This window comes from Diabrotica undecimpunctata, chromosome 4 (genome assembly GCF_040954645.1).
Source record: "Diabrotica undecimpunctata isolate CICGRU chromosome 4, icDiaUnde3, whole genome shotgun sequence".
Taxonomy (NCBI): Eukaryota; Metazoa; Arthropoda; class Insecta; order Coleoptera; family Chrysomelidae; genus Diabrotica; species Diabrotica undecimpunctata.
The window spans coordinates 219,324-241,104 of NC_092806.1; the positions used below are offsets into that span (position 1 = coordinate 219,324).

Here is a 21,781-nt window from a genome sequence, read left to right on the forward strand (position 1 = left end):
ACTGCAGTTGCGTAAATGATAATGATACTAGGTTAGCCCATTTATAGGAAAAAAAAATTAAACGAAAATTGCAAAACGATCTTTTCAACATCGAGATATTATATATATAAATATACGTGAAAGACTTGCGGAGTTCGTGTTGGCTCTGGACTCAGTAACTTGTTAAATTTGAGATGCACATCTTCTTTTTTTTAATTAAAGTGTCAAACATTTTGATTAGTGACCTCCACGTCGGGTGTTAACTCCAGTACGCCATCACTTGCTGTTGAACATACCTTGTACTTATGTTGTCGATCGTACTGCCCTATATCTTTTTAGTCATTAATTTATGGCATGGTATACCATAAATTTATGTTTTCGATAGTAAAAAGTAAGTCTTGGTATTTCTTAGCGTTGACCCTCGTATTTAAGCAGGATTCGTCCAACTAGGCCGTAGTCTCCTGGTTTTTAACTTAATGTTGTACTTTAGTCATTTTTCTTGATAGAAAAATGATTTTTTTATACGTTTTTGTTATCTGTTAAAAGCATAGCCTAGTTGTAAGGATCTTGCAATAAGAGCCTCGGCAATTCCTTGTATTTGAGCTTGATGGTCATTAGAGAGAGCGCTTAGATACATGTCTAAATGGGTTGGTTTGTGATAGGCAGTATATCCCCGGGAGACATCTTTGCGTTTGGTAATTAGGACGTCAAAAAAAAGTACTTGATTTTTCGACTACAGTTCTTCTGATTTTTCTTCGTATGTTATACCTTAAGGCCTGTTGTTTCCGGTCTGTTTCAGTAGTATTTGCGGTGTTAACTGCTAGCTCTCCAACTTTTAGGAGGTTTAACTTTTCTGCGTTAGCTTCCAAAGCGTGGTCCATTCCGTTGCAGGTCATCTTTATTATTTATATTATATTATATATATATATATATATATATATATATATATATATATATATATATATATATATATATATATATATATATATATATATATATATATATATATATATATATATATATATATATATATATATATATATATATATATATATATATATATATTAAACTTAGAGCTAAGATTAATACTATTATAAAAATTAATATTAAACTCACCAGTCTTCCGGGTTGAACCGCGTCGATATCCATTTTGCCGAGCTTTCGACATCCTCTCTGATGTCTTCTTCAGGGCTTCCGAGGTCTCAGTCTCCCGAGCCCCCAGACACTACTACACTCACTAGTCACTTCTAGTTCACTACTACGACTGGGACCAGGGGACGGTTCATTTATACCGTCGATGGTGACGTGGCCTAGGTGGGGGTTAGGGTGGGGATTGGCGCGAGAGTTGGCGCGAACATTTCCGACAGTGGGATTTTGATTCGAAGATGGAGGGGGCGATATTTTGTTTATGAGAGGTCTCCATGTAGAAGGTAATCGTATGGCGTCATCTCTTTTATTAAGGCAATTTGGTCTTTTTTCTATTTCTATGGCTTCTCGGATAATTCTTGGTTTATAAAAGCGGATGGGGGCTATGGTTCTGGAGTTTTCGAAATCAATTTTGTGACCTGTATGAAGATGGTGTTGACCGAGAGCTGAAATTGAATCGGAATTGCGAACAGAAATGGAATGTTCATAAATCCTATTATATATATATATATATATATATATATATATATATATATATATATATATATATATATCTTCATTATTTGATATTATTACTACAGTTACAGTGTAAATTCTCTTGTGGATTGAATTCTTGATATTATTAAAAATTAAGGAATGTAGGACAGATCGATATATTGACTATGTATTTAATCCATAATTTTGGTTATAGGTTCGTCTTTTGATGAACCAGGTAGCAACTTCTTGGAAACTTATCAGAAGTTTCTCAGTACCAGTCCTATTACGGGAAGTAAAATAACCCCTACTACTTTTGGAGATGAATTCGGCAACAGAGGCATCCGTTTTATGGCGATAAATACAAAAAGTTGAAACATTGGCCTCTGAAGTTCAGAAAAACAACGATTGTAAAACAGGACACCTCGAAAAAAAGTACCCTATTGTCCTATATCTTCCAGAATCCTCTTGTCAAAGGTAAAACAATTAATATACTAAAAGGTTTATTACACGCCTCAGCATTTCAGACTGATCACATGGTAAACGATAAATGTTATGGAGAACGACTATGATCATTGACACATAAAGTGTACAGGGAGAAAGAACAAACATAAAACCTTTGCAAGAATTACGAACATTAAAAATGGTTTTGGTGGTGTAAATTAATTAACACTTAAATAATATTTTGGTACGACTATAGAAACATATCACTAACTAGCACTCTTAGTTTATCTGAAGAGTTTTATAAAATACTATTATTAGTTTATGGTGTTTTGATTAAAACAACTAATAGAAAAAAAATTTAATACAAATACGGAAGCTCACTTTATGTTCGTGTGAAGACACTAGAAGAAACAAACGGCACTCAACAATTAATATAATGGTTCAAATAACGATTTAAATTATATGTGCCACAAACGTTAAATCAAAGGAAGCAAAATTGCGTATAGTTGGTCAGAAATCAATCAAATGTTTTAAATTGCTTAATGTAACTACAAGAGAAATAAGTAACCAAAATTACGCTAATTCTCAAATTTTGACAGTAAGAGGACACCTAAAAAAAAAAGACAAGTGTAAGCATCTTTTATTAACAGATTAAATACAAAAATTGCATAATAAACTATTTTATTTCATTCCGAACATCATTATCAAACAAACTTGTTCTGTTAACAAAATGACCCAACCGTCCGAGACGGAATTTAGCGGAACATAGAAGACTCAGATTCTCAGAGCTCTATATTTCAGCTTTTGTTGGAATTGTCGGAAGCTAAAACGAACGACTCATTCCACAACCGCTTTCTATATTTTACTACATCTCCCTTCTTTTCTATTTGCCGTTATACTAGGTTATTATAGCCCATAAAACGTTAAACTCATTTGAAATAATAATCTCCATGTTTATTAGGGACAGAAGCATAACTGTGCCAGAGCTGAATAAGCTGAACGTATATATTCCCTTAAGGCTTAAGGGTATTATCTTCCTATTTTTCTGGATCACAATTCCAGCCCGCCTGGATTTTGTCATTGCTTGATGTTTACTTTTATTAAATATATGAGAAATTCACCTAGCGAAATTTGTATTTATTGCTAGGGAATATTTTTACAAATTTATTTGCATGCATGCAACTTCCGGTTGTATCAGAGGGATAAAGTTTTAATATGAGTAATTATAAATACATGATTTTGTCTACCAAAACGTAGATTATTATTAAGAAATTAAATTGATTATATAACAGTCAATGAACGATTTTAGAACTGTAATTTTTATAGACAGAAACCTTAAATGGTCCCTTCATATCGATTTGTTAAGTAAGAAACTAGCCTGAGCCTGCTATACAATAAGATCTGTTTCAAAGCAAATCAATTTAGCATCTTTTAAAATAACATATTTTTCTTTGTTCGAGTCTCATCTTCTAGTATGGCCTTCCTTTCTGGGATTCTAGTATAGCTGCCCAATCTGATGATATTTTTAAATTACAAAAAAGAGCAATACGGTACCTTTTTGTCCTCAGTAGAATAACACATTGCAGAAGCTACTTCAAAAATCACGGGATTTTAACTTTTCCTTCTTTATATATTTTAGAAACTGTTTGCTTAATTCATAAACACCTACATTTTTTTTTCAGCAAGACCTAATTATGACTTCTCCACCAGAAATTCAACCTTTGATGTGTATTTGCCGAATCCGTCCACTGAGTTAGTAAAGAAATCTATATTATATTTGGCAACCAAATCATACAACCATCTCCTTTTGCAACTTAAATCTATAACTTCTTTCCTTAAGTTCCGGGAATTAACAAAAGCCTATCTATCTGAAAGACCATACTACTCAGTGGAAAAGTTTCTTAACGATTAACTAAGAAATTACAGTACGTTTAGGTACAAGCAACTAAAAGTATTTTTATATATATTTGGGTATCACATGCAGCAATTTAAACTTATTCGTAAACTAGTTCGTAAGGTTTTATTATGCAATTTGCAATTTAGTTAAATTTGCAATGGATTGTATATTCTATTATATTTTATTTTGTGATATTCACGATTTATGTAATTTTAGTCAATTTTAAATTGTTAATATTATTTTTTTTTTACTTTTTGTAAGCTTTGTCCATCAAACTGTACAATTTTCAGTGATAATAAAGCATATTTATATTCTATAAGCTTGGTGTCAGACAGGCATGTGTTATGTCACCGATGTTGTTTAATGCCTACACTGAACCAGTATTTGAGATAGCATTAAATAATCGTCGCGAAGGTGCTAAAATCGATGGTGGGTAACGAGCCACATTTTATTTAAGTATAATGGGTTATATCTTAATATTTTGAGCCCAGGAATCTACAGTTAAAATATTTCCAATTATTAATGAAACACCCTGTATATGAAATTAATTGTTAACTTTTACGATCCAAATTTGTTCTTGTATTCCACTAATATTCGTTCATATAATATATGATATATAATATATGTTCATAATATTACTATTTTTTTCTTTGTTAGTTTTGTCTGGCAATATATTTTGTGCTTATCTCTTTGCTTATCTGTTTATACAAGAAACCACCATTGAAGAAAATTCAGGTCCCGAAATTATACCAGAAGTAATAACGACAGCCGTCAGGCAAATGAAGGATGGAAAGGTACCGGGACTTGATGAAATTCCTGCAGAACTGCTGAAGCTATTAGATGCAGAACAAATAAAAATAATAACTGAAATATTTAATGAAATATACACGGCAGGAAAACTGCCAGTAGAGTGGCTCAAATCGGAGTTCGTACCACTGCCCAAAAAACCAGGAGCAGAAGTTTGTAAAGACTATAGGACCATAAGTCTAATGAGCCATCTGCTGGAGCTGTTTTTTTAAAGTCATCCACAAAAAATTTACCCGAGGAACAAATTCCGCCCAATCAGTTTGGATTTCTGAACGCCATTGGTACTAGGCAAACTTTATTTAGCGTGCAGGTATTGTTTCAGAAATGAAGATATGTCCGTTGTATGTTTTTCATGCCTGATTGACTACAAGAAGGCTTTCGATAGAGTCAGTTATGAGCAAATGATGGAAGTGCTGAAGAGGACAGGGATTGACGAAAGAGACCTAAAAATAATGGCTGGCCTGTATTAGAATCAATCATCAGTGCTCCGAATAAATGGAGAATATACAGATCAGGTCAAAATCTTAAGTAGAGTAAGACAGGTGTGCATAATTTCACCACTGATATTCAATCTGTATTCAGAGCACATTTTTGAAGAGGCTCTAAAAGATATTGATAAAGGCGTCTCAATAAATGGAGTCAACCTTAATTACCTGCAGTATGCAGATGATACAGTAGTGTTTTCCAATACCATAAAAGGTATTGCGCAAAATTTAATGAACAAAATAACGGAAACAAGTAGAACACATGGACTGGATATAAACACCAGCTAAACCAAGCTAATGATTATCAGCAAAGAAAACACAACTCGATCAAATCTGTATGTGAACCAAATGAGAATTGAACGTATCTCACAGTACAACTACTTGGTAACTATAATCAATGAGTCCTGGGACAATGCCCAAGATTATTAAATGTCACATCCGAAAGGCAAAAGTGCAGTCTTGACTATGATCTCTATATTCAAGAGCCATGATCTCACCCTAGAAACAAACATAAGGCTCCTTAACTATTACGTGTACTCAGTGCTTCTGTACGGAGTAGAAACGTGGACATTGAAGACGGAAACTCTATTAAAACTTCAGGATTTTAAGCTATGGTTATACAGAAGGATCATAAAGATACCATGGAAAGACAAAATCACCAATGAAGAAGTACTATGGAGGATGAACACAATCGCGAATTTGGTCAACATCGTGAAGGGCCGTAAGCTGCAGTACATGGGACATATAATGAGAAATCAAGGCAGATCAAGGCAAGAAAAAGGGCCCCAGGACAAAGAAGAATATCATGGCTTGCTAATCTGAGAGCATTGTATAGAAAGACCTCAATACAGGTATTCCGTATAGCAATCAACAAAGTCATCATAGCCAGAATGATCGCCAACGTTCGCAACGGACAGACACCCTAAGAAGAATCTCTGCGTAATTCTAGTCTATATAAAGATATGATAAGCCTACAAACTTAATTAAAAATAAATTGAAAAGATCATTTAGACTAGCAGTAATAATATTCATATACATATATAAGAAACATTTCAATAATATTTTGTTTATTTTAAAAAATAGTTTATTGACATTTGTTAAAGTTTTTTATAATGTATTTTTAAAACTAATGTTAAAGACTCAAGAGACTTATTTATTATATATTGGGTTATCTAATTCCTTTTTCTTGTTCCAAGTTTATATCAGAGCCGCTAACCCATATATTAAGTAAAATCAATAAAAGCACTCGCATTGACTAATACCCCAATACCCAAAACACATCAGAAAAGAGAGTTCTAAAAGTCGATACTCTGTAAATGTCTACTCAGAACTACTGAGAAGTATCGAGGAGAAAAGTGAAGTAGTAGAAGGCACGTGCGTCGAACGAACACGAACTGACTTCCTAATTTCCCCCATTTCGCACGAAAACTGACAGCAAACCGGTAATAAGGAATCGTACATGTCTCAACCGTCTTCTACGTTATTGTCTTCTTGCCTCCAAACTCCGCTGCTTTCTTTTTGTTTCTTTAGCTTCGTCAGGTATTTAGCGAGCATGTAGAGGATTAGCTGTTACCGCTTCGTTGTCGAGAAACTTTTCAAACGGAAATAGGTCAGGCGGTATGTGAAATTGGGAAATTTTCCAAAAGTTTAGGCTGATCATTATATAAAAATGCTTAATAAAAGTTTCATTACGATAGAAACAACTGCTTTATTTACAAGTTCTATAACGTAACATATGACATTGCGGATTGATTAAGTTTGGATTTTTTCCATAGGTTTTTAGTTACAGAGCCAGTCAGCTTCTTATCCAAAATCTAAAAGAAAATTATCGAAATAGATCTGTCTAGACAATTTTAAAGTAAAAAACCAAAAGTTTTTTCCGATTTTAAATCTAAAACTAATTCTTTCTGAAGTGATTTTGAACAAATTGACTAGCTAAAGAGAACTGTTGCCGGTCCTAAGCTCCGATAAAGAAATAAGAAGTTATAGCTAGACTAACACCCTACTAACACCATTTAAATAAGATTTCGCCTAGGAACACAAAAGATCCAATGATGTTTTCAAATCCAAGAAAGAGAAAAACGAGTATATGGAAATTAAGAAACCTATTTCGAATCTGTGAAAAAAATTAATTTTTAAAAATTGGTGGGGTGGGATAACCTGGGCCTTAAAAGAACTTAAAAAAAAAGCTGTAAATGAACTAACACCCCAAACACATTGATACATAGATTGCCTACTTTAAGCAGCTATATGTATAGAGACAACAAATGATGTTAGAACCGAAAAGACCAGAAATAAGCACAAACGAAAAGCACGAGGGAAAAAAACCGCTTAAAAGCTAAAGAATAGAAAAGCTGTAAGTAAAGATTGAATATCAGACGAACTGCTGAAATATTGTGACACAGCAATTACAGAACCACTAACAGCACTAATTACCAAAATTAAAAATCACAATATACACCTGATGAATGCAGAACTAGCGAAATAGCGAAATAATACTTCTTCTTCTTCATGTGCCTTGTCCGTTCCGAACGTTGGCAATCAACATGGCTATTCTGACTTTGTTTGCGGCAGATCTGAATAGTTCAGCAAATGACAATCCGAACCATTGCCGCAAGTTTTGGAGCCACGAGTGTCTTCTCCTCCCTGGACCCCTTCTGCTGTCTATTTTCCCTTGGACGATCAGTTGTAGTACTCTATATATATAATACTATATATATAGAGTACTAGTAATATAAATAATACTACTAAAAGCACAAAATAACAGACGCACCAACCTGTTATATTACAAACTGAAACTTACAACTAATATTGTAAGATCGAATAAATTAGACTATAAGATTAGCAGATAGATATAGTATTCGTCGTAAATTAAATTACCAAGGAATTATTTAGAGTATAGTATAGGAGTATACCATTCGACAGAGTAAGACTAAAGATATCATCCATCTTCTTTATAATCGGAAAGTTCTCTTGAACATCATAAAATTTATTATGTCTACAAAATTACCAAGATGAAAATGAAAATAAATGGACAAAAAAAGATGGACTAATAACCTTCCATAGAGGTACCAATCCGGCAATGCACAAGCAGACTTGTTTATAAAAAGAAGAGGAAGTTCTAAAAGTTATAATTTTAATTGTTTGTAGTTATTTATATAATTTAATTCCAAATTTTCCTGAGTGTGGATTTAATCTTACATGTTCACCTCAAGTCTACAAATTTTTATGTATACCTGTTAATATTTTCTACTAACACTACATAATCAGCTTTTGTTAAGCACCATGGAATGTTACCCTGCAGTATCTCATACATCTCGTATACAAATAACGATCTATAAAGCGGTAAGCCTTATGTTGCTCCACTCTTTTAATATTTTTATAACTTTGCCAAATAACCTGTACAACAATAAAAATTCCCAGTTCGCGGGCAATATGTTTTTGTAAAACTTTAGCTCGCCTAGAATTCCCCGTCGTACGAACTTTCTTGAAAGCAATTTAAGATATTACACGAATGTTTTTTACCCCACCTTCTCTCTCACTCTACATGGAAAAACTTTGATTTTTCCTAAAAATATAGCCGAGCGAGAAGTTTGCAACGACCATATTTTATTCTATAATGCACGGCGACAGTATAAAACACCTTCTAAAAGCCTATTTCTCTACTTTTCGGCTTAATGTATGTGTTATGCCTGATGAAAATGCATGGGCTGCCATTTTTCTTGAGAGAGCAAGTTTTTTTGTCGATAAGAGTGACTGTTTTGAGACGCTGAAACGTTACAATATCAAAAAAGGCAATATGTTTTATATTTTCAAATAAATTTTCCCTAACTCTAAAACCATAATATATATTTTATTTATCCTCAATATACTATATTTGTTGATATCTTATGTGGAATGGTCTAAGTATGTTTCTTCTTCATAATTTCTTTGCTATTATGGTAAGATCATCAGCAAAAACTAGACGGTGAATGAAAATGGATATGGACGTTTGACCTTATTTCTTGTTGTTATTTTCACGAACCAATTTTAAGAAAAATTTTTAATCGAAAAGCTGTAGAAATAGGGATAAACGACAATTAAAACAAGAGATGACAGAAAAAAAAGTGTCATATACGGAGGTGTCAATGGTAGGATAGAAAAGAACAATTTTAGCTATAAAAACAATCTGTCTTCTTCTTAAGGTGTCATTTTCTGTTAAAGGTGGGCATCATTTCATTGAACGAAGTGAATGAATTTCATTCACTGGTGCTCTTAAACGTTGGTTAGATGAGAAATCAAACCACTCCCTAAGATTGCGCAGTCATGATATTCCTCGCCTTTCAACATTACACTTTCGCAAAATCTTTTTCGTCATGAAACAATCTATAAGGTAATTAAAATTACATCGTACATAAAAGCAAATTTATGGTTAAGTTAAGATTGTTTAGATATATATATATATATATATATATATATATATATATATATATATATATATATATATATATATATATATATATATATATATATATATATATATATATATATATGTATATATAAACTAAGGAACACTCGAGAAGTGGTGGGTTTTTCGGTCAAAGTGGAGAAATAAAAGACAAAGAAGGTGGCTACTTCATCTATTTATTGAAGACGTTTCGCTTTCTGTATAAAGAGAGAGAGAGAGAGAGAGAGGGAGAGAGAGAGAGAATGACAAACAATAGAATAATAACAATGGTACTAAATATAAGACTTGTATGAAAATAATGCAACAGATGACAACGCAAAAAATGTACAGTGTATGAAGGGCGATTCAATAAAAATCAAATTAGTAGATTTAAAAAACATGAAGCTGGCACGGGGAATTTGCAAAAAAAAATTCACAGAAGCAATGGAGAAATTATAAGCATAATATTATTTGTAAATGTAATATTTTATAAATCTAAGATTTTAATACGAACGCTAAGTTAGCCCTATGTCTCTGTGGCCTGGGGATGTTAACAATTAAATAAATAAATGAAATACACGTTTTTGTTACTATCCTGCATACATAAATAAACAAGACAATCTTTTATATCCAAAGCTTAACCAAAAATTCTCTTTTGTTCCGTTTTGCCATTAAGAAAAGTTCATCTCGCATTCACATCTAGTTTCACTTCTGCAAAAAGATTGGCCACAGAGATTTTCGCTTTTTTGTTCTGTTTCCGACAGAAGAAAAAATCGAAGCTACTCCGATCGGCCAACTACCTCTTCTTTTACCAATAGACCGATCCCAGTGGCGTGCCGACTACGACGACCGATTTTTGGTAGAAAGACCACAGAATTTCATAGTGTTACATTCGTTATTGTTCATAAATGATTTAACGAGATATCATGTTCTAGTCTTCTCACTTGTTTTATGTTTTACGTAAATCATCACCAATTTTTTTATATTTTTTGTTCTTTGCAAATACTTGTGATACTTGCTGGTCTTTTTTCAAATCACTGCATTTTTCCTTGGCTGATTTCGTTATCGAAATATTATCTTTGTTTGCTTATATCGACTCTGTTTTCAATTTCTAATTTCTTCAAAGGTGGAGATCAATATGGCAATATTAATTATAATTTTCAGCTCCTCTAAATAGTTGGTGTATTATCCCAAATTAATCTCCTAGTGTAACCTAAAGTTAAGTGGTTTATCTAAGTAGATCGTTTCTTCCGTGACTTTTTTGACCTATAAGTAAATAAGCAAAGGTAAACAAGAAAAGGAATCAAAATCTTGTATATAATATTGTACAATTGGATTCTTTGGATTGGATTCTTTGGTTGTTTAAAAAATACCCTCTCCGCTCTCTTGAGGACCTGTCAATTTTAACAAAATTTTTACTTCCACCTTGGCCTAATGAGTCGGCTGTTACCACTAGTTTTACAATGTTGACCACCCTTTCGAGCAGGGAAGAGGTATGTTTCCTTTTCAGTTCAATAAACTACATTTATGTTTGGTTTCTGAAGGATTATACGTCGAATGTAGACCACTTCGTCCTACTATTGTTTTTCTATGAGAGCTGTTTTATAGAAAATATATTACAAGTACATGAGCGTTTGAAACGAAAACCACTATGTTCTTCAAAAGTTCGCACCTGTTCCTCTAAGTGTTATTCGGAATCGAGTGTTACTGACTGTAATATCTTTTTTTCGATCATGTTCCATTACATAAAAAATCTATTTGGTTTAGAGATTAAATAAAATGGAGAATGTATAAAAGCATTGACAAAAGTCTCGCAAAATCTTTACCCTTATTGAAAACAATGCAATTGGTAAACGAAGGAAAATAAAAGTATTCAGCTCCTTATAAAACATAGGACAAAAAATAAAGTTAAAAGCAGTCTCTTTACAAAACGTAACTTTAAATTGTTCATGGATTCTACAAGTTACTATTAAACTCTAAAAGCAAAATAGTTCCTGTTTAGTAAGAATTGCAGTTAAAAGCACATTTCATCGCCAAAACAACAATTCATTTGGTATGTATTTTAAAACTGTTAAAAGCAAGTTACTGGTGACGATTTGTGCCTAAAAATCGGGAAGTTAATTGACGATAATCGTTTTTGTCCTCAGAGATTTGTCGTGCCATATATTTCAGCTTAATTGACGTGTACTTGTAGGCCACATAAACCCTTTTAGATTATCAATCCCTCTCATATATATATATATATATATATATATATATATATATATATATATATATATATATATGTATATATATATATATATATATATATAGATAGATAGATAGATAGATAGATAGATAGATAGATACCTTTGTGTGGGAGATGCTATTCTAAGTTTTTCTAACACAAGTATTCACAGAAATACTATAACACAAAAAGTAAAACAGAGGATGTCCCATTACCCAGGGCATCCAAAGTAACTTTCAGTACAATGCCTCCTTATTCGTTATGTTCTGCGATGGGGAGGGGTGGTTGGTTATAGCTTGGGGGTCAGATAGGTACCACTCTATTACGGAGTGTGACCGGTTTGATCTTCGGACCTGTATGTCCCACTGTTCCATTGAAACACACATGTCACTCTGAGTAGGGGTTCTACCAAAAATTGTTGTGTCTGTATGTCTCTAACCTGTGTAATTTTTTAAGCATAGTTTTGACTGATATTACATTTCAAAATCGTGCAGTCTGATTTATAATATATATCAGTTCGGCAAATGACTGAATGTGTATCAAGTAAAAATAATGTCGACCATTTTTGCGTACTATAGTTACTCATTTTTTATTTTTAATTAACGTGTCTCGACAGTTTATAGTCATTGATACGGGTACAGTTTAGATTAGTATACATACTATGTATACACACATTTGGTATAAACAATTATTAGTGGTGAAGCTAAACAATAAAACTTCAAATAAAATAATCGAAATTCATAAACTAAGTTTTGAATAATTGGTTCGCTAAAAAGGGGCGTATAAAGTCAAACGTCTTGTAATATACTCTTAACTACCAGCGGAGATAACGGAAAGTCCAACTAATATGGACAAGTCTGACAAGTAAAAAGAATGCCTAATAAATCTACCTAAAAATTCTGTGTCTTAAAATTAATGACCAGACTTTTGACTTTTTTTCATATGTATTTGTAATCTCCATACAACTATTTTATATTCTCCCAATTATGTTAGTTATTGATTGTTGCATATTTCTAACTGCAGATAACATCAAATATAAGAAAAATCCGAAAAGAATGACTCATGATTTTTTTTCTTCGCACGCATCTGATCTCCTCCAAGGGGAAAAGTTTAGTATTTAATCTATGATTGAATCGAGTTTGTTTCTGTTTTCGGGTCACGCATCTTTCAGCTAATGACCCTCTAGAAAAGTCCCGCTTGCAATCCTTGAGTATTTTGTGTAACTTCCACGAAATTAAGAATACAGCGAAATCAGAACAAACAATAACGTATAAGAGTGTATTTATTGAGTAGCAATAAAAAGAAAGTGCTGAACGTGCCGATTTTAAATATTATGTAAATTGTTGTGAAAAATAAAATAACGATCATAAAAAAGAGCTTTGTTTTTACCATTTTGAACATTTATCTTTTTCAAGTTAAGAATAAATGGAATACTCATTAAAATATAAATTTAATATTAATTAAAGGGGATAGTAATTAAAACTAATTGAACTGTAACTAACTAATAGTATTGGTTGAAGTATCAAAGAAAAGGTGATCACAAATAGGTTCCTTGCATATTTCGGAAACATTTGTCACGAGAGTTTACTCTAAGTAAATGAAAATGAAAAAGACAGAAAAGATTTTATTTCACGTTCAAAGCGTCTATGTATCTATTGATACGTATTTCGCTTTAATAAAGCTCATCAGAATAGTTATTCATAGCCGTTCTTAACGTGAAAAATAAAATTCTCTGTCTTATTAGAAGTAACAATAACATGACTTCGTTATGGACGCAATAGCGACATCTGATAGAAAAATCGGTAAGATAGTTTCGAAACAAATTCAGATTTCTGCTTTAATCTGGAGCCTTCTAAAAATTGCAAGACATGACCAGACGATGATAAAGGTGTTAAAGAAGACATGGGGAATCTAAAATTTGCATTCCACGACATGTCTATTCATCTAGGCAGAAATCCTAACGAATTTGTTTCTCGTACTCATACAGAGTAGATCCGAAGAAAATGAAAAAGACAGAAAAGATTTTATTTCACGTTCAAAGCGTCTATGTATCTATTGATACGTATTTCGCTTTAATAAAGCTCATCAGAATAGTTATTCATAGCCGTTCTTAACGTGAAAAATAAAATTCTCTGTCTTATTAGAAGTAACAATAACATGACTTCGTTATGGACGCAATAGCGACATCTGATAGAAAAATCGGTAAGATAGTTTCGAAACAAATTCAGATTTCTGCTTTAATCTGGAGCCTTCTAAAAATTGCAAGACATGACCAGACGATGATAAAGGTGTTAAAGAAGACATGGGGAATCTAAAATTTGCATTCCACGACATGTCTATTCATCTAGGCAGAAATCCTAACGAATTTGTTTCTCGTACTCATACAGAGTAGATCCGAAGAAAATGAAAAAGACAGAAAAGATTTTATTTCACGTTCAAAGCGTCTATGTATCTATTGATACGTATTTCGCTTTAATAAAGCTCATCAGAATAGTTATTCATAGCCGTTCTTAACGTGAAAAATAAAATTCTCTGTCTTATTAGAAGTAACAATAACATGACTTCGTTATGGACGCAATAGCGACATCTGATAGAAAAATCGGTAAGATAGTTTCGAAACAAATTCAGATTTCTGCTTTAATCTGGAGCCTTCTAAAAATTGCAAGACATGACCAGACGATGATAAAGGTGTTAAAGAAGACATGGGGAATCTAAAATTTGCATTCCACGACATGTCTATTCATCTAGGCAGAAATCCTAACGAATTTGTTTCTCGTACTCATACAGAGTAGATCCGAAGAAAATGAAAAAGACAGAAAAGATTTTATTTCACGTTCAAAGCGTCTATGTATCTATTGATACGTATTTCGCTTTAATAAAGCTCATCAGAATAGTTATTCATAGCCGTTCTTAACGTGAAAAATAAAATTCTCTGTCTTATTAGAAGTAACAATAACATGACTTCGTTATGGACGCAATAGCGACATCTGATAGAAAAATCGGTAAGATAGTTTCGAAACAAATTCAGATTTCTGCTTTAATCTGGAGCCTTCTAAAAATTGCAAGACATGACCAGACGATGATAAAGGTGTTAAAGAAGACATGGGGAATCTAAAATTTGCATTCCACGACATGTCTATTCATCTAGGCAGAAATCCTAACGAATTTGTTTCTCGTACTCATACAGAGTAGATCCGAAGAAAATGAAAAAGACAGAAAAGATTTTATTTCACGTTCAAAGCGTCTATGTATCTATTGATACGTATTTCGCTTTAATAAAGCTCATCAGAATAGTTATTCATAGCCGTTCTTAACGTGAAAAATAAAATTCTCTGTCTTATTAGAAGTAACAATAACATGACTTCGTTATGGACGCAATAGCGACATCTGATAGAAAAATCGGTAAGATAGTTTCGAAACAAATTCAGATTTCTGCTTTAATCTGGAGCCTTCTAAAAATTGCAAGACATGACCAGACGATGATAAAGGTGTTAAAGAAAAATCGGTAAGATAGTTTCGAAACAAATTCAGATTTCTGCTTTAATCTGGAGCCTTCTAAAAATTGCAAGACATGACCAGACGATGATAAAGGTGTTAAAGAAGACATGGGGAATCTAAAATTTGCATTCCACGACATGTCTATTCATCTAGGCAGAAATCCTAACGAATTTGTTTCTCGTACTCATACAGAGTAGATCCGAAGAAAATGAAAAAGACAGAAAGGATTTTATTTCACGTCACGTCGTGGAATGCAAATTTTAGATTCCCCATGTCTTCTTTAACACCTTTATCATCGTCTGGTCATGTCTTGCAATTTTTAGAAGGCTCCAGATTAAAGCAGAAATCTGAATTTGTTTCGAAACTATCTTACCGATTTTTCTATCAGATGTCGCTATTGCGTCCATAACGAAGTCATGTTATTGTTACTTCTAATAAGACAGAGAATTTTATTTTTCACGTTAAGAACGGCTATGAATAACTATTCTGATGAGCTTTATTAAAGCGAAATACGTATCAATAGATACATAGACGCTTTGAACGTGAAATAAAATCTTTTCTGTCTTTTTCATTTTCTTCGGATCTACTCTGTATGAGTACGAGAAACAAATTCGTTAGGATTTCTGCCTAGATGAATAGACATGTCGTGGAATGCAAATTTTAGATTCCCCATGTCTTCTTTAACACCTTTATCATCGTCTGGTCATGTCTTGCAATTTTTAGAAGGCTCCAGATTAAAGCAGAAATCTGAATTTGTTTCGAAACTATCTTACCGATTTTTCTATCAGATGTCGCTATTGCGTCCATAACGAAGTCATGTTATTGTTACTTCTAATAAGACAGAGAATTTTATTTTTCACGTTAAGAACGGCTATGAATAACTATTCTGATGAGCTTTATTAAAGCGAAATACGTATCAATAGATACATAGACGCTTTGAACGTGAAATAAAATCTTTTCTGTCTTTTTCATTTTCTTCGGATCTACTCTGTATGAGTACGAGAAACAAATTCGTTAGGATTTCTGCCTAGATGAATAGACATGTCGTGGAATGCAAATTTTAGATTCCCCATGTCTTCTTTAACACCTTTATCATCGTCTGGTCATGTCTTGCAATTTTTAGAAGGCTCCAGATTAAAGCAGAAATCTGAATTTGTTTCGAAACTATCTTACCGATTTTTCTATCAGATGTCGCTATTGCGTCCATAACGAAGTCATGTTATTGTTACTTCTAATAAGACAGAGAATTTTATTTTTCACGTTAAGAACGGCTATGAATAACTATTCTGATGAGCTTTATTAAAGCGAAATACGTATCAATAGATACATAGACGCTTTGAACGTGAAATAAAATCTTTTCTGTCTTTTTCATTTTCTTCGGATCTACTCTGTATGAGTACGAGAAACAAATTCGTTAGGATTTCTGCCTAGATGAATAGACATGTCGTGGAATGCAAATTTTAGATTCCCCATGTCTTCTTTAACACCTTTATCATCGTCTGGTCATGTCTTGCAATTTTTAGAAGGCTCCAGATTAAAGCAGAAATCTGAATTTGTTTCGAAACTATCTTACCGATTTTACTCTAAGTCTTTTATCTAAAAGTCTTTTCTACATCTATGTGAATATAATTTTCAGAAGATCCCTTCATAAGAACTTTTGCAGAAAATAAAATTATTTACGGTGCGATTTTATAAAAATTAAGAAAATTAAAAATTATAATGGGAAATTAGCAGCATACCGTAACATGTTACAAAGATTGATAGAAATTCCCATGTAAAAAAAACAACTTCTAGATTAAATAGCATTAAGCAAATACCAATAAACAATGGGTACAACGAACAAACAATAAATAAAATTTTAAATAAAAAACTACATAAGAAAGCCCTGAAATTAGTAATTCCACCACCAGAGAAAAAACCCAGTACCTTTTGCTTGATTAAATATAGAGGCAAAATGTCAAAAAAAATCGCCAAAAACATAAAAAAGAAAGAAATAACACTAGGTTTTGGAACAAACAACAACTTAGGTAAATATATTAAGAAAAAAAAGAATAAAAAGAAAAAGCACTTACACAGTGGTGTATACAAACTTAAATGTGGCGACTGCCCAAATACTTACATCGGCCAAACTGGTAGAACTTATAACAAACGTAGAGCAAAACATAAAAGGACTCTCAATAATAAAAAAATATATATTATTTTAATTTTAACTCTAATTCTAGTAAAGGCCTTAAGCTATCTTTAAAGTATTTATAAAAATTAATAAATTAAAATATACAGACGTAATTCTGAACGACCAACTTGAGACAAACAGTTCTCCCCCCTTAACTTTTCCAAAATAAAGACTATAAAATCCACAAGGAAACAAAGTTCCTGTATTTGGCTGTATACCATATATTAAAAATTTTGAATAAAATCCTTTATAAAAAGGTATATAAAAAACCCAGTTGGGCTATGTTGCATTGACAAAACGTTTTCGGAATAAATATTCCATCATCAGTGTCAAGTGTCAACTTGACACTGATGATGGAATATTTATTCCGAAAACGTTTTGTCAATGCAACATAGCCCAACTGGGTTTTTTATATACCTTTTTATAAAGGATTTTATTCAAAAAGACTATAAAGTGTAAACGTACACCAAAAATAGATCACTTGAGAAAGGCACTTTGCCGAAACAGCTGTATTGATAATAAATTATAATAAATTTTGTGGAAGTGTTGAAAACGAAAGTATTCAGTTTTAATTGATAGATTCTTCATATCCTTGCAATAAAGGAACTACAAATTAAAAAAATAGCAGTTAAAGAGAATGGATAAAAACTGAATAACTAAACAAGCGATATAAACCTATATATCACAAAGTGTCCATATACAAAATAAAAGAAAACATACCATTCTGCTTTTCCAAGTGACTACTTCAAGCTATAAGTATTCTCGCATTATCCGAAGTACAAAGGAATGAGGCTTTATAAGCAACAAAATTTCAGTGCCACGCTACGTCTGGAGATTTGACCGCTAAAGTGGCAGATTTCTATAAAATTTTTTAGCTCGAAAACTTGTCAAGAAGCCTTCCTCGTTTCCGCATAAAATTTTTATTATTTTTTAGTTGTAATCCACCTACCGTCTCAAGTGGCGAGTACACGGTCATTAGGTCTTGCCAAAGGGCACTTTCTAAGTTCGTATATTCACGACGGACTTGTAATTTTTCGAGTGGCTTTCCTTTTTAAGTTGTTTTGTTTTATTTTTACTTATTTATTCATGTCTAATGGAACTTTTTAATTCAGCCCCATTGTTATGAACGTTTTGGTGGAGGGGCATTACAACCTTTGCAATGGGATTCAAATGGTAATATTTTTGATATACAGCTTTCTCATTTCTCGATAAATAGAAAAATATTAAGGATATATACAAGGCAAAAAGATAATAAACATAAAACTTATTGATATAGATCGATTAAACCGATATAACATAAAGAACATTCACTAAACTTCTGGGTCTAGTGATACTGATTTTCTCCTACGAGATGCCAGAAATGTGTATTTGCATTAGATAAGTTTTTTGTACAATATCAGTAGTTTTTCCTGCTTGGAACATACTTTGTAAATTCCAAGTTGTCAGCGCATTTTTAATGACTTACTTCTTTCTTTTTCACAAGGACTTACATAATTGTAACTCTAACTTCACAATTAAATATCATTGCAAAGCAGATCACACTAAGGAAGCACATTACAAGTCTAAATGTATTGATTTATTTTTACCTCCTGCATCATTCTGCCTCTAACCATTTTCTTGATTTACCCACGTAGAAACGTATCTTCCAAGTACAATATTCCGTTTTTTCTTTTTGTCATGGAATATAATGTTTCCAAAAGTTGCAGATTTATAAATAATTTTAAATTATAGTCCATCGAATTTGAGTTTTAGATATAAATTTTACGAGTACAGACTAACAATTTGGTTTAGTCTCTGTTTACTTTAACACTAATTTCCCTACACTTGATGGATATATTGTAGTAAAGCTTGTACGAATTCAGTGTTAAAAGAAAACTAAATTGCAGAAAAAGTACTCACATGAAAATAAATCCTGTAAACATCTTACAACTTTAACGAATATTGTCATATTTTGTTTCCATCAAAAATTCAAATAATGTAACTTTTACCTTTGATCAGTAACCATCAAAGACGAACCCAATTACCGCGGTATCTTTTTAGGTTAACCTCCGCAATAATATCGAGATGAAACGTCGGCCAGTTGGTCAGATTCTAGAAGGGTAAATACCATATTAAAGGGTTAAAATTTAGGTAGGGAACAATGTCCTTCTATTCTGTTATAATAAGAAAAGGGTTGTTAATAGGCGAGTGCAGGAATAAAAGGGGAAATCGAGTGCTAATCAACATCCACTCGGCTCTGCGTAAAGTTAGCTAGTATTCAAGTAATTTTTGGGTAGTTGGGGGGATTTCATGTGCGTGAAATGATTTGTTAGGTCATGCTTTGAAGAAGCCAAATTCAACTGCGCAAAACACGCGAAATGAATTTGTTCCTTAAGGATTTAATCTTTATTTTAGAAATTGCTAACGCAAAGAGTTTTAAATAATATGCTATATAAAATAAAAATTAGTAACTAATGCTTCAACATTCGTGAGTCATTTTATTTTTATGTAGATATATTACTAAAAAATATTTATGATATAAAACAAGTTTTGATTTTTGTCCATAGCATACTCTGATCAAAAGATATCGAATTCTTACAGTCGAATTGATATAAATTTTATTTAAAATTGATTTTGATGTTGATGAAAATCACGTCGTTTCAAGAGTTATTTCTGAGAGAACGGTTCATTCTACAGAAAAAGTACAAGTAAACATTTTTATTCAAAATTATCTCAGCTATATCTTTTATTTAAAACATTTCTTTCTAAGGCGTACACACTCTTCGTAAAACTATTTTTTCCCTTCTTCTTTACCTACGCAGGGGGGCTTTTAGGGGAAAGCCAGGCATTAAAAGTGGTAAACTTTTTGCATCTTCTTTGGAGTTTCAAAATTAGCATTTACCTTTAATAGCCAGCACCTTTAATATATTGCCACGTTTTTTATATATTTTTACTCACGCAATTTATAAAGTAAATAAGTACTCATTTTATATATGTATAAAAAAATTAAGTACATTGATTTTTGAGCAACTAGAGTATAATGAGGTACTAAAAATCAAGGTAATAATCAATTAATTGACGAATAACCGAAGAAAAACGCACAATATTGCTTATTATAAGGAAGGTAGAGGAACTGAGGACACCCGCTTTGTTATTTTAATTTTTATTTTTAATACATTGCAGTTGGACAACCTGTACATATAATATACCTTTGTGTGATACGGTATACGTGAAAATTTTAATAAAATTCGATTAACAAGCCGCTGCAAAATAATATCGCTTAATGGCATTATATGAAAACACTGGCGCACAATTAAAACTCGATTTGTTTTTTATTCAGAATCCATTCAATTACACTGCACATTACCTGAAACCACATATGTACGTATAATGGACCTAATAATGGACCCTTTTTATGTTTGCATTGTTCAAATGCGGCAAATTTATGCATTAAATTTTCGCTCACTATTCAAAGGAACCCTCGAATTAAAAAAAATGGGAAGCAAAAAAAATGTAAATGGTTTTCAAAGGATACCGCAGGGGTTTTGTTTTTAAATTGCATACACAATGTCTGGTATACACTTTTATGTCATTAAGAGGGCTAATTATTTAGAACAGGTGTCTTTACCTGTATCAATTTTGATTCTGTAAATTTACTTTTAACTAGAATTCCAATGTAAATATTGTTGTAATGCAGAATGAAGAAACCGTATAAACGCACAAAAATTGGGTTGGTTCTAATCATTAATCACATCAAGGCACTATCTTTCCTTTCATAATATAGATGTAATGTTAATTTTCGAAACACACATGACTAATAAGAGCTATTTTTATATTCCCAAATATTCAACTAATGTAACTCAACATCCATTAGGTAAAGCCTATGGAGGTACGGCAATTATTATAAGAAATATATATATATATATATATATATATATATATATATATATATATATATATTGTTTATGTTTTATTTTCCAATAAATTGTGGTGTATGTTCTGTTAACAGTTCCTTGTAATAGTTCTTCCAGTCAGCCATTTTCTGTATAGTTGCTTTTTTTCTTCAATTATTCTCATTTATTTCATAATAGTGTTGTTTATTTTTTGTTATATGTTCTTTCTTTCTCTCCAAGGGCTTTGAATGCAACTTGTTTTATACTCGCCTTTATATGCTAGTATATTTCTTCAATGTTGCCGTATCTGAATTCTATTAATTTTTGGTCTATATTATAAGAAATAACTAAAT

General features: G+C 32.1%; 1 protein-coding gene across 1 annotated transcript in view; it reads right to left on the reverse strand.

The window, feature by feature from the left end:
* LOC140438043 (uncharacterized) overlaps window positions 1-21,781 on the reverse strand; it is a 320,775-nt gene that overhangs the window by 174,850 nt on the left and 124,144 nt on the right. The gene's annotated exons all lie outside the window — the stretch shown is intronic.